The sequence below is a fragment of the Rhinatrema bivittatum genome, chromosome 1 (genome assembly GCF_901001135.1).
Source record: "Rhinatrema bivittatum chromosome 1, aRhiBiv1.1, whole genome shotgun sequence".
Classification (NCBI taxonomy): domain Eukaryota; kingdom Metazoa; phylum Chordata; class Amphibia; order Gymnophiona; family Rhinatrematidae; genus Rhinatrema; species Rhinatrema bivittatum.
In genome coordinates this window covers 337,421,792-337,434,876 of record NC_042615.1, presented here as the reverse complement: position 1 = coordinate 337,434,876, position 13,085 = coordinate 337,421,792, and the positions used below count along the sequence as shown (strand labels likewise).

At 42.7% G+C, this 13,085-nt stretch overlaps 1 protein-coding gene across 1 annotated transcript in view; it reads left to right on the top strand.

Annotated features, from left to right (window-relative positions):
• The window catches only part of GC (GC vitamin D binding protein), a 211,483-nt gene that overhangs the window by 65,301 nt on the left and 133,097 nt on the right, over window positions 1–13,085 (top strand). The gene's annotated exons all lie outside the window — the stretch shown is intronic.

Here is a 13,085-nt window from a genome sequence, read left to right as displayed (position 1 = left end):
TCCTCGCATGTCAAGGACAACCTTGTCCAAAACAGCGAAAGTGACATCAGCAAATGAATGTTGCGCTGCTATACAATGCATCACTAAGGGGACCTCAGTTCTTTGTCTCACAATAGCACTCCAATTATCCTTGTTCTCAGTGGTTTTATCGTTTTTGCCAATGTAAATTAGTTGGCAATGGAACCACAAAATATACACTATACCTTGAGAAGTACATGTCATATATGCTGTAAGTCTATATTATTTAGATAATTTTGCAAAAGGTAACACATCCCCGTCAAACAACTTTGGGCATACTGGAATCCACCTCAAGGGTGGTGACCAGTAGCCTCTCTGGTGTCCACTGATGGACCCTCCATATCGCTATACACTGCCTGAACCACTATATCCCATATATTATGGCCCCTTATAAAACCAAAAATTGGCACTTTCTGAAACATAGGGTAAAGTTGTAACACCTTCCAAATGTTACAGCTCTATTGGATCTTGTAAAGCTGTGGTGAAAAAGAAAGTATACATACTGCCCTCATCTCTTAATTACGGAGCCGTGATTGTAAAAGTAAGTCCCAATTAATCCATCATGCTCGCTTGTAGGCCCTATCCACAACCATCTTAGGATAACCCCTTTGAGCAAAATGCATCCTTAACTAGAAGCATGCTCACATTTGTAATTCATTTTTTGATAATTATTATTCAATATCTTTTTCTTTGCTGCCACTTTTGACCTGACTTGATAAAAAGATCCTTAGCGTTCTCTGTCTGATTGATTAAATAAAATTTTGGAAATCCATGGATCCAGTTTCAGAAGTATTTTCCTATTTTGATAAGCCAGAATCACAATAACATCCCAATTATTTGAAACATGAAAATAACATTCTCTGGGCATCAAAGACTCCTGCCCACTGTTTTTCAAAGCTTTTGCACTGTTTGTTGAAGTGAGATGCTTTCAAATGAGAGTTAAATGAAGCCCTTGGCATACCTTGCACTCAAATATCCTTTCCCATAAGCTCTTTAAGTACAGAAACTGAATAAAATTGAACCTTAAGATGTGGTCTGAAGTTTAGAGAAAAGATGAAGTAGCAAGATATGGAGTTCCAGATAAATAAATGGGAAAAAGCAACTAATAAAATATAGAAATATTGAAAAACATGCTTTCAAACTATTATGTGAAGGAAACAACATTATTGAATCCTGTGGTTTCCCTTTTTATGAAGGTTTTTAACTGAACATTGTATTTTTAGAAAAATGTTATGCACACAGTGACTTTCATGCATGTATTTCACAATATTATCTGCAAATCCCCTATTTTTATGTAGCTGACATAAAAGCAGTTGCACTAGGCACATTTCCCACAGAGTGGAAGAAACTCTTAATGTATTCAGCCTATTATGAGATAAAAGGAAAGGTTTTAACCCAGATCTTTCAATGGTCAGAGGGCACCACTGAAAGGGGATTCAGAGCTGTCACGTTTAACACTATTCATAAGCATACATCTCTGCTACGCACCAGGCTCCTTAATCAGATGTTTTGCAGTTGCTGCTCTGCTTAACCTGTAATGCATTTCTTCCATGAATTACTCACTTTATTTGTATTCTGTAAATGTGTATCACAGTGGCATCTGTTAATTGTTACCTTTATACAGAAATTGAATGGCCAAGGCTTCTAATCTTGATCAAAAGAATATGTTAGTGCTCAGCTGAAGAACTTGAAATGTAAATTATGGGGCACTGTGACACATTAAGATGAACTTTTCACATGAGATCATATGGGAATTTATGGCCTGTTGTTCCAAACATAGGGCCTGACTTACTAAGATTTTTCTCCCACTCTGTGTTTATGAGGAAAATGCTTGGTAAATGATGCCCTGAGTTTGGATTCACATTTTCCCCACCCCCTTCCATCCCTCCTATTATTACCTCTGTTCTTTCATACTCAGTTTCGCTTCTGTTTCTTTATCGTCCTCACCCATCCAAAGACTGGTTAGCTCCCCTGTTAAGTACTTCCTGGAAATTTGACTCTGTGTGCCGGTTAGTTCCTTGCTCACTAGAAGAGCTTGGTATTTATCTAAATTGTTATTCCCAGTTATTTGCTTCCCTTGTTTGATGTAATACATTCTTTTATGCGATTCTCATTTTAATGTAAACCGATCTGATATGTTACCTTTGTACATGAATGTCGGTATATAAAAATTCCAAATAAATAAATATCCAACTATTCATCTAAAAGTATGCACAGGTTTTTACAGTGTACATACCTTAGCCGGACTAAAAAGAAGTGTTTCTGGAACTTGGATTGGCCACTGTTGGACACAGGATGCTGGGCTTGATGGACCCTTGGTATGACCCAGTATTAAATATCTTATGTTCTTATGAAGAGAGGGAAGTTTTAGGTCAAAAGAGGAAAATAGTAGGGATGTGCTTCGTTTAAAGATATTGGGTCGAGATTCGGATTAGCCGCTCCATGAAAAATTTCGTTTTCTTCAGCAATTTTTGGCGAAGTGCGTTAGTGCGCACTAACTAGCCTTAATGCTCACTGCTTCAACGGCAGGGGAGAAAGACTGATACTTCACTTTCAATGCATATCCAGCATAGCTCTCTGCTTCAACGGCAGGGGGGAATGAAGAAAAGGGGATCTATATACAGACAACAGCCAACAAAGACTGAATTACATAGTCTGGGTAAACAAATAAGCATGGGTGTAGCTTGCTTATTGCGGTGGTTAATACCCCTAACTAATTAAGCTATTTCACTTAGATGCAGTTCCAACACTGCTCTCTACATTAATGGCAGGGGTGGAAGGGAAAAAGAACCAAAAGGTTACTAAGGGCCAAGAGTAACAGATAAGTATGAAAAAAAAAAAGTGCGAAAGCTTGCTGGGCAGACTGGATGGGCCGTTTGGTCTTCTTCTGCCATCATTTCTATGTTTCATTTCATTTCTATATGTTTCTTAATGCGCATTAACAACCAGTTAGTGCGCACTATCTCAGCATTAGTGTGCAGTACACCATCCGAGATAGTGCACACTAGCTAGATGTTAATGTGCATTAAGGATCATTAGTGCGCGCTAGCTAGATGTTAATGTGCATTAAGGCTCATAAGTGCACGCTAACAGGTTAGTTAGTGCACCCTAATAGAACTGACAGTGCACTAAGTATGTGTTAGTGCACTGTAACTAATGTTAGTACACACTAAAAAAATGCAACTTAAAAGTAAAAAGTTTCAATTCAGAGGCGTTCGTTAGCTAGAAAACAATGCGCACTAATTGGTATTACTGCACACTAACAGATATTTAGTGCACAGTAACTCCGTTAGTGCGTACTATCACGAAAAACAAAATTTCGGCAAAAAATCCAGCACATCTGATCCATTACAATTTAGACAATATCGCTGACATTGTCTAATTTGTAAAAACGAATGCACATCCCTAGAAAATAGCACTTATATATTTGATTTTCAAGTGTATGCCTGCTATTTTGCCCTGATCTGCTGCCCATATCAACAGCAGGTGCAAAGTGCACTTACCATTGGTAGACACATATCTTAAGATAGGAGATTTTCAAAGGAGAAACTATCCAGGTCATTGCCCTTTGAAAATTAGCTACAAATTATAGGGCTAATTTTAAAATCCCTATGTGTGGCATATCCAAGAGATATGCGCAAGATCAGAACGTACACGAACCGCGTGGATTTTAAGAGGCCCCCCCCCCATCCATGCACATATCTCCCGGTACGCGCATTGAAAAGCATTTCTAAAAAAAGGGACATGCTGAGGGTGGGGCATGGGTGGCTGGGATAGCACTTTTGAGGCCGAGTTGGCGAACAAGCATGAGCCGGGATCCAACAAGTGATGAAAAGGAATAGATTTGTAGAATGCAGCTAGCACTGCAGTATAGAAATCAACTCCTCTTGTTAGATGTTTCATCACTTTAAAGAACTATAATTCTTTGGGGATATATAGCAAGGACAGATATGTTCGATTCAATATTCGTATTCGTCAGGACCCAAATCTGATACATCTGTTTTCGGGGGTCCGTGATTCGTCCATTAGTTACGTATGGTATTCGTTTCCCATTAAAGTTTAAAAAAACCCATCCCAACCCTTTAAATTTAATTAACTACAACTCCCCACCCTCCTGACTACCAGGGACTTTTGGCAAGTCTTCAGGGGGTCAGAAAGGTGGGTGTTTTATTTGTTAGTGGTACATTGCATTCGTGGGGGTTCGCCATAAGTTTCAGAACTCCACAAATGCAACAAATAGGGACCTATATGTTGCGGATTGCACATTCATTCAAAACGAATGCACATCCCTATAATTCTTTACTGATGTCAATTTTACTATGAATACCTCTGAATGTGTCTGTAACAGCACCCCTCCTAAGCCCAACCCACCTCCCGATAACCCACCCTGATTCAAAGTGCCCCTCTAGAGTGGTACATATATAGAGAGTGTCAGACTGACTCTCTCTCTCACCTTCATTTTGAAACATATAAGACCAAACAAGTACTTTTTGCCACATAAACAACCCAATATTCAAACCCAATATGACTGGGTGACTTGTGTTTGAAAACTGAGTTGTTTTATGTGGGCTTAAAAGTATGTGCATGCTTTTGCTTAGCCTATGTATTGTCTTATGCTAAAGAGCATCTTCAATATTACATCAGTACATTGCCTGTTTAATGCACTTACAACATTGACAAATAAAGTTCAGTTACAATACACTTAACTTCTCTGCTGTGTATATAGCACAATTTAGTAGCATTTAGTGTCCTACAAGGAGAAATTCTGCATATTTAAACATAAGTACTTACCAAGTAAATAGGATATATTATTCCCAGTGTATGCTTCTCCCATGAATGACTCTATACCAGTGCTGTTCTAGTTCTGCCATTAAGACCAAGCTTGCTGTACATGAGCAAAATTGATATGCTCATTTGCTAGGTAGGTATGTGGGAAAAGGGATATTTCTGGCTGTTTTCTCCTGCTCATTTTGGCTTTGAATTTAATCAGAACTTCTCGAGCCTTCTTATACAGGTACCCAAGGTTGTTTTCTAAACTTTAATTCCCTTTCCCCATTTAAGTCAATCCACTTATTGAGAGGCCTGGAGAGTGGTTACCTCCAGAACCCAGTCTAAGTGCATTGTCGAGCCAGTCAATAGGTGTTGCAGTGAATCTATGGCTGGGACTGCCTCTCTGGTCTGAGAATGCTGCTTCTACAATGTCCCAGTCGACCTAAAAAGCTGGGGTGGATACTGGAATCAAATTCCAGGTCTCTTGCTTGGCAAAGCACAGCTCTGCTACTGAGTCAGCAGATAAGCCTCTACTTTGCCATTTGGGTTTTATTAAATTTATTAAACATAAAATGGAAGATAGTAATGAGATCCTGCTTTGAGCAACTTACAAATTCATTAGGGTGAGAATCATGATAAGAAAAAGCAAGGTATTGTAGGGTATGCATTTAGATGATTTATTTGTGAAATCTGATCCTAATGAGTTGATCTTTGGTTTGATTTGGGTTATCTGAATCAAATGGATGCAGTCCCCTGAAAAATCTAAATCCTTTTCAACGTATTTGTTTCTATCCCATTAGAATCTGTGGAGGAAGCAAAGCCAGTTAGGAATGGGCCAAAGAAAGAGCAGGACCAATAAAGTTTCAGTGCTTTTTCAACCAACCTATCTATATAGAAAAGTACAGAGAAAGGCAACCAGGATGATAAAGGAGATGGAACAATTCCAGTATGAAGAAAGGCTAAAGAGGATAGGACTCTTCAGCTTGGAGAAGAAATAGCTGAGGGGAGCTATGATAGAGGTCTATAAAATGAGTGGAATGGAACAAGTAAACGTTAATCAGTTGTTTACTCTTTCAAAAAGTACAAAGACTAGGGGACAACAATGAAGTTAGTGGGCATGGGCAATACATTTAAAACTAATAAGAGAAAATATTTTTTACTCTACACATATTTAAGCTCTGGAATTCGTTGCCAGATGATGTGGTGAAAGTTATTGGTATAGCTGTGTTTAAAAAAGTTTTGGACAGTAAGTTCCTGGAGGAAAAGTCCATTAGCAATTACAAAGGTAGAGTTGCAGAAATCCACTGGTTATTCTTGGGATAAACAGCTTGGAATCTATTTATCTCTTGGGATCCTGCCAGATACTTATGACCTGGCTTGGCCACTGTTGGAAACAGGATACTGGGCTTGATGGGCCCAGTATGGCAAGCCTTATGTTCTTATGAGCTGGTAGCTACATGGATTGACTTCATCATTTTTTAAGTGAAAGTAAAACTAAGTACTTTGAGTGATCAGTTTGCTCTTAATCATTCCTCGGTTGGATCACAGAGAGAGAAGGCAGATGTTTTGAAGATCCTTGCTTAAAAGTTCCAGAGTCAAAGAAAAGTTAGAAACATATTTTAGAGAAGAAAGCAAGATGTACTCTTACATTCACTGTCATTGTGTTCTAGCTGTGCTCCTATGAGCAGGAGATACTAAAATCTATCAAAGGGTTACATTGTAACTGTATATCAGCAGGGTAAGACTTTACTTTTCTTCCGCAGCAGGCAAGCAGCATGTGTCAGTGTCTGTAAGAATCATACAGAGAGAAAGCTATTTATTTTCTCTTGTAGTATGTACAGAGTGGCTAGTAAATGACAGTGGCAGGGAAAAGCTTGCTTTCTCTATGTAAAAAGAGGCAGTGATACTGTGACACTGAACTATTTTTTTCTGTGTGTGACTGAGTCCTGCACTAAGTTTTTAGTGTACATAGTTAACAAGCATCAGCAGTTCACTGTGCTCTATATATAAGAAAAGAGATTTTCTGTGAGTGTCCACACTAGGGTACACATTGATTATAATAATAAAAGATTCTATCCTTATTCGATACCTTAGGGCAGTGTTTACCAAGTATGCCATGGCACACTGATCTGCCTTCAAGACCTGATCAGATGTCCCACGGAAAAGTCACCACTATCTGATGCTCAGATCCTGGCAGTGCCTCTTCATGACCCTCGGAGTATGGTACTTAATGAGCAGCATGCAGGGCATGAATGGTTGGGTCTCGTTTTGTGAAGTGCACACAATGCACACAGCATCTACTCATCTCCCATGTCTTTGAGTTCTTCCAGCCTCTGTCCTATCCCCAAGCTGAGTGAGATGGGGAGAGTGTGCACTGAGCACCGAATGTGACTCACACTGAGTGCTGAGAGTAGCAGCAGTGAAGTAGCTCTGGCAGCCACATGCGGCACCTAAGTTAGCTATCCATATCGCACCAAATTTTCCCTTATCCTGCCCTTGTATATGGAGGGAACTGATCTATTGTGATGGGTTCATATGTTTCTGCTTTGTTTAAAAATTTGGAAGAAGGATTGTTTTGGCATTTCAGTGCTTCCCTAGTTCTTATTTTTATGATTTGATTCTTCTTCATGTCCATACTGCGCACTCCGTGCATGTTAGTATGCCATGCAGCACTTTTTTGTTCATGTAGGTGTACCTTGGGCTTGAAAAGGTTGGGTAATACTGCCTTAGGGTGGTCAGGACACTCTTCTTCTTGCCATTCTGCTTTCTCTGGGCCTTAGTAACATAATGAATGATGGCAGATAAAGATCAAAATGGTCCTCCAGTCTGACCGCCATTTCTATTTTTTCTTTATCTAGGGTAGTAGCCACTTGCACTCTGTTCAGGCCACCCCTCAGCCTTCTGTTAAGGGTTGCAGCAACTGCTGCTCCATAAAGACCACCCCCCCAAGCCTAAATATAAAGCAAAAGATGTGGAAGAAACGTTACCCCATGTTTTCATTTCCATTCTCTAGCCGGCAGAAGTCCTCCATGTATGCCCCACATCTGAATTCCACTACCATTCTTGTCTTCACCACCTCTTAGGGCAGGGCACACCATGCAACCCTTTCCATGAAAAAATAGTTCCTGACATTGTTCCTGAATCTTCCCCCATGGAGTTTCATGTCATGACCCATAATTCTAAATAGAAACATAGAAACATAGAAATGATGGCAGAAGAAGACCAAACGGCCCATCCAGTCTGCCCAGCAAGTTTCACACTTTTTTTTTTCCTCATACTTATCTGTTACTCTTGGCTCTTAGTAACCTTTTGGTTCTATTTCCCTTCCACCCCCACCATTAATGTAGAGAGCAGTGATGGAGCTGCATCTAAGTGAAATATCTAGCTTAATTAGTTAGGGGTAGTAACTGCCACAATAAGCAAGCTACACCCACGCTTATTTGTTTACCCAGACTATGTAATTCAGTCCTTGTTGGATATTCTTCATTCCCCCTGCGATTGAAGCAGAGAGTTATGCTGGATATGCATTGAAAGTGAAGTATCAGATTTTCTCCCCTCCCGTTGAAACAGAGAACTATGATAGATATGCATTGAAAGTGAAGTATCTGGCTCATTTGGTTTGGGGTAGTAACCGCCGTAACAAGCAAGCTACTCCCCAGCTTTTTTGTGAATGCAAATCCTTTTTCCACATTTCCTCGTGCTGTTGAAGCTTAGAGCAATGTTGGAGTCTTAGAGCAATGTTGGAGTCGCATTAACTATGTGTATGTTTATTGAATAAGGGTATTATCTCCAGGTAGTAGCCGTCATTCCCGCGAGCCACCCACTCTTCATTCACGTCCTCTTGACTTTATGGATCCACAGTGTTTATCCCACACCCCTTTGAAGTCCTTCACAGTTCTGGTCCTCCACCACTTCCTCCGGAAGGGCATTCCAGACATCCATCACATGCGGCGTTGTTTAATTGCTTGTATCAACACACTCGGCGTTGCATCATCATGCAACACGTTATTTTTTCAGTTATTATACAGACTTCCTGCAGCTGCCTCTTTGAGAGTGTGGTGAGTGTGGGTTAGAGCAGAGGAGTTTGGTTGTGGTCATTGAATTAGAATTGGTTGGTCTAGTGATTTCTGAGTTGTTGTCTGTTATTTCTTGTTTTTCTCTTTGTGTTTACCTTTACCTTTGTCTTTTTGTCTATCTTGTGTATGTAAAATTTTAGTTTGTTTGTCACATTGTCAGTTTGTCCATTTTGTGTGGAGGAATGAGGAGGTGTGTGTGAGGAGAGAGGTGAGTGGATGGTGGGGTGAGTGGAGGAGGTGTCTGGAGGTGAATGTAGGTGAGTGGAGGTTTATGGAGAGGATAGAGCTTGAGAGGCGTAGGGAGAGATAGACAGGAGAGGCATGGGGAAAGGAGGAGGAGGGAGGGCCAAGGGCAGGAGTACTAGGGGAAGGATGAGTAGGAGTAGGACAGGGACAGGAATAGAGAGAGGCAGGAGGAAAGGATAGGAGGAGGCAGGTGGGGAAAGGGATAACCAGTCGAGGACGGAGGAGATGTCAGGCTAGGGACAGAGAGAGAGAGAGGGCAGAGGGAAGGTAGTGGCAGGGCAGGGGCAGAAGGGGGGGAGGAATGGGAGGGGAGAATGGATCAGGATGGAGAGTGGAGGAAAGGGAGGACACTTCACTGGAAGAGGAAGTGGCACCCCCTTTTGGCAGCCAGGCAGCAGGATGCCTCGTATCAAGGCTATAAGTTCAGCATCTTCGAGGAACGACATGGTGATTGCAGGGTCCTGCAAATTATGCCATGCTGTTTTGGCTACCTGGCAACCAAGACATCCAAGACAGCCAAGACGCAATCTGGTGAAACCTAGCCCAGGCCATCTCCAGGGGCAGCGGAGTGCCAAGAACTGGGGAGCAGGGGATATCAAGGCACAGATGAAAGCTAAGGTGGCAGCTAGAAATAAGTACGTATGATGGACCGGAGGAGATGCCCCTTGTCCTATCGTCCTGACCACTGTGGAGCAGCAACTCATGGATAGGCTGGGACCAGATGTCTTCAAGGACATGCCTGAGCAGCTGGACAGCATGCTAGCACAGCCGGCGTGGAGCCACCGTCCTTGCCGTTTCTTGCGGCAGGGGTGCAACCCTAATTCTTTCTCCTGTGAGGCAGGGGAGCCGCTGCTGCTGCTCTTCATGGCAGTCTGCCTCCGCTGTGTTCCACCTCCTGCCTCGATGTTGGTCTCTGAATAGGCACATGCTTTTCACTATTTAAAGGGACAGTGGCAGGGAAAGCCCCACGGCCCCAACTGATGATGTCATTGCCTCATCAGGCCTATAGCCCTATAAAAGAGCTCTGCTTCCACTCCTCGGGGCCTTTGCATTGGATCTTCATGGTTGCCCATGGTCTCTTCATCCAGCAAGTCTTCTGTGGTCTGCTCCTATTCAGATGGTTACGTGTTCTTCATTGGATGTTCCTGGTCCCCCTGTTCCAGTTCCAGTCCTGGTTCCTGGCTTCCATGTCCTTCAGAGCTCCGTCATATTGCCTGTTCTGTGTTCCTGGTCTCCTGTTCGTCCTTCGTCCAGTCTTCTGAATCTTCTTCCCATCCGATTCTTCTATCAAGCTCCTGATGTTCCAGTCTTCTGGATTCTCCCTCGTCATTCCTCCAGGTGTGCCAGCGTTGTGGTCAATGACAAGCCATGGGTGGCTGTGTAGGGTGCTTTCTGGTACAGGGCCTGTTTCCAAGTCCATCTTCGCTGGATCAAGTCCTCGGAGTTCATTCTTGTCCTAGAGTTTGAAGTTCCAAGTTCCAAGTCAAGTCTCGAGTTCCTGTCCGTGTTCCTAGTTCCTGGCTCATGGAGCTTGACCAGCCAGTGGATCGCCTTTCCTTTTTCCAAGCCTTGTTCCGAGTTCCAAGTGATGTCCTGACTCCTGTCCTCCTCAGAGTCCCAGTCCTGAGCCTGTTCCGCTCCCCGCATGGTCTGCAACCAGCCCTCGAGAGGTTGTGTAGGGTGCACTGAGGTGCAGTGCCCTGGGAGGCTGGACTCCTCCTGTTCATGATTCTTTCCAGATCTGAGTCTTCGTCTCCAGTTCCATGTCATGCCATGTCCTGTCCTTTGCCTTTGTCTGACCTGACGCACTCATTGTTCCCAAGCGACAGGTCCAAAAGGGCTATCGAGTGGCCAGAGGGCTACCCCTGAGACCAGCATTTTGTTGTTGGGTCTCACTCTGTGCGTTCAAGTACAGTGGAGGTTCGAGTTTTACTCATTCCAGGCTTCCAGCTATGTTCCAAGATTCAAGTTTTGTTCCAAGTTCCAAGTCCAGCCTGTGCCCGAACTGCTCGCCTCCCATGGTGCTTTCCTTGGAATCATGCCATGGTGCTTTCTTGGGGTCATGCCACGGTTCAAAGGCTCACTCTCCTCAAGCAAGCAACAGCATCCCCCGCGTTCACAACACAATAGCTCCCAGAACATTTGGAAAATTTGCAAAGGCATAAAAGTCTCTCATCACGTCCATCAAGTCCTGCCTGTCCCGAGGAAAAGCTATGTAGCGATTAATACGGTCAGAGACTGCTGTGATGACCTGCTTCAGACAGCGTGAAAAAGAGGTTTGGGACATTCCCCCCACAAACCCCTACTGTGTCGGGAAGGAGCCGCTTGCCATGAAATGCAGGGTGGCCAACATTTTGAAGAGGCCTGGCACAGTGTGGGACCTTTTCGGTGACTGGATCCAGATCTCCTCTGATATCTTCCTATAATTCCAGGATAGCCCGCGAGCTGAGATGATACCTGCAAACCACATAGTCCTCTGGCATGCCCAGCAAGGATGTTCATGGAGGAAAGATGCACTCCCTGATTCTCCTGTGCCGTGGGCACCCGAATGCCAGTCGCTAGCCCAAGCCACCACCTTGTTGGGCCTGTGACTCTGCGTGCAGTGCAGGCACTTCCCTTGGAGGTCTTGAAACTGGCCCTTGCCTGTTCTTGAGGTTGCTATTGTTCCGGTTGTTGTAGTTGTTCTTCGGCTGAGCAACAGTTATGACCGCAACATGTATGCCGCAACATTTACACTAGCCAAAAACATTATGGCTTTAGGAAGGTGATAGACACAAGTTAAAACAGGTGTTTTTTATGGGCCAGGAAGGCCTGTAGGTTCAGTTAGAATTCCCCCTTTTTTTTCATGCATAATTGCTGTGATTAACAAATCGCGATATCATCAGCGATAAAAAGGTTTTCACCGTACCACAAAGAACAAGGTATGTAGTTATTTCCGGCGTTAAATTCCCACGATAGTATGCATTACTCTATCACACACCGCGCTAGCAGACCCTCATTTCCATTTACTTCACCCAAACTCCTCCCACTTGAATACTAATTTTGAAATTGCATATGCATTTGACGATGCAGTAATGCAGTAATTATTGCACATTACGGGGCTATTGCGTGCGTTATGGCATTGTCGCAAGCGATAAGGCCCTAACACAAAATGATAAATGACCCTCTAAATTAGGGTCATCCAGAGCTGAATATGGACCTCAGAGTAGCACTACAGAAGTGATAAGTAGTAGTAGTAGAAGCAATAGTAGTAGTAGACTGACAGCACAATCTTTTTGTAAATTTTTATTTGGACTCTGAATACTGAAGCAAAAAGCTAAATAACCTCTCTCTGAGACTCTCTCAAAATCTAACACAGGAGGACTGAGTGAAAATGCTATGTCTATTAAGCCTTCGTTTCAATTTTGCATTCAACTGGAAACAAGAAGAGGATTGAGGAAGCCACGATGGTTGGAAAATTACTTCACTGTGATTCATGTTATTCCATCCTTACTCCATCCCCAACTGGCTCTACTCTGTCTGGCTTGCATGCCATACTTGTGCCACTTCACTCCTCTCACATTGGCTTGGGCTGACCAAGTCACTGTTGGTGCCTTTTGCCCCTCTTTTCATGCCATGGGGTGTTCATGCCATTCTTGGCATCTTGGGGTGCTATTTCCTCTGCTGCTGCTATCTGCCAGCAATTTTCTTAAAACTTGGCTGGAAAACCCCAAAATTAGAGTAAAAAATAGAATGCATTGTTTCATCCATTGACAATGAAATGAATGACCCAAATGTAATGAATGTGTTTATGATCCAAACCAAATAAATGAAATAAACAGGAAACTGTACCGAACTAAAGATTTTTTCATTGCAGAGTTCTAAGATATTTTAAGAAAAGCAATTAAGTAAAGCACTGTACATTATTTGGTTAATGCAGTGTTTCCCAATCCTCTCCTGAAGGCATACCTAACCAGTCAGGTTTTCAGAATAGCC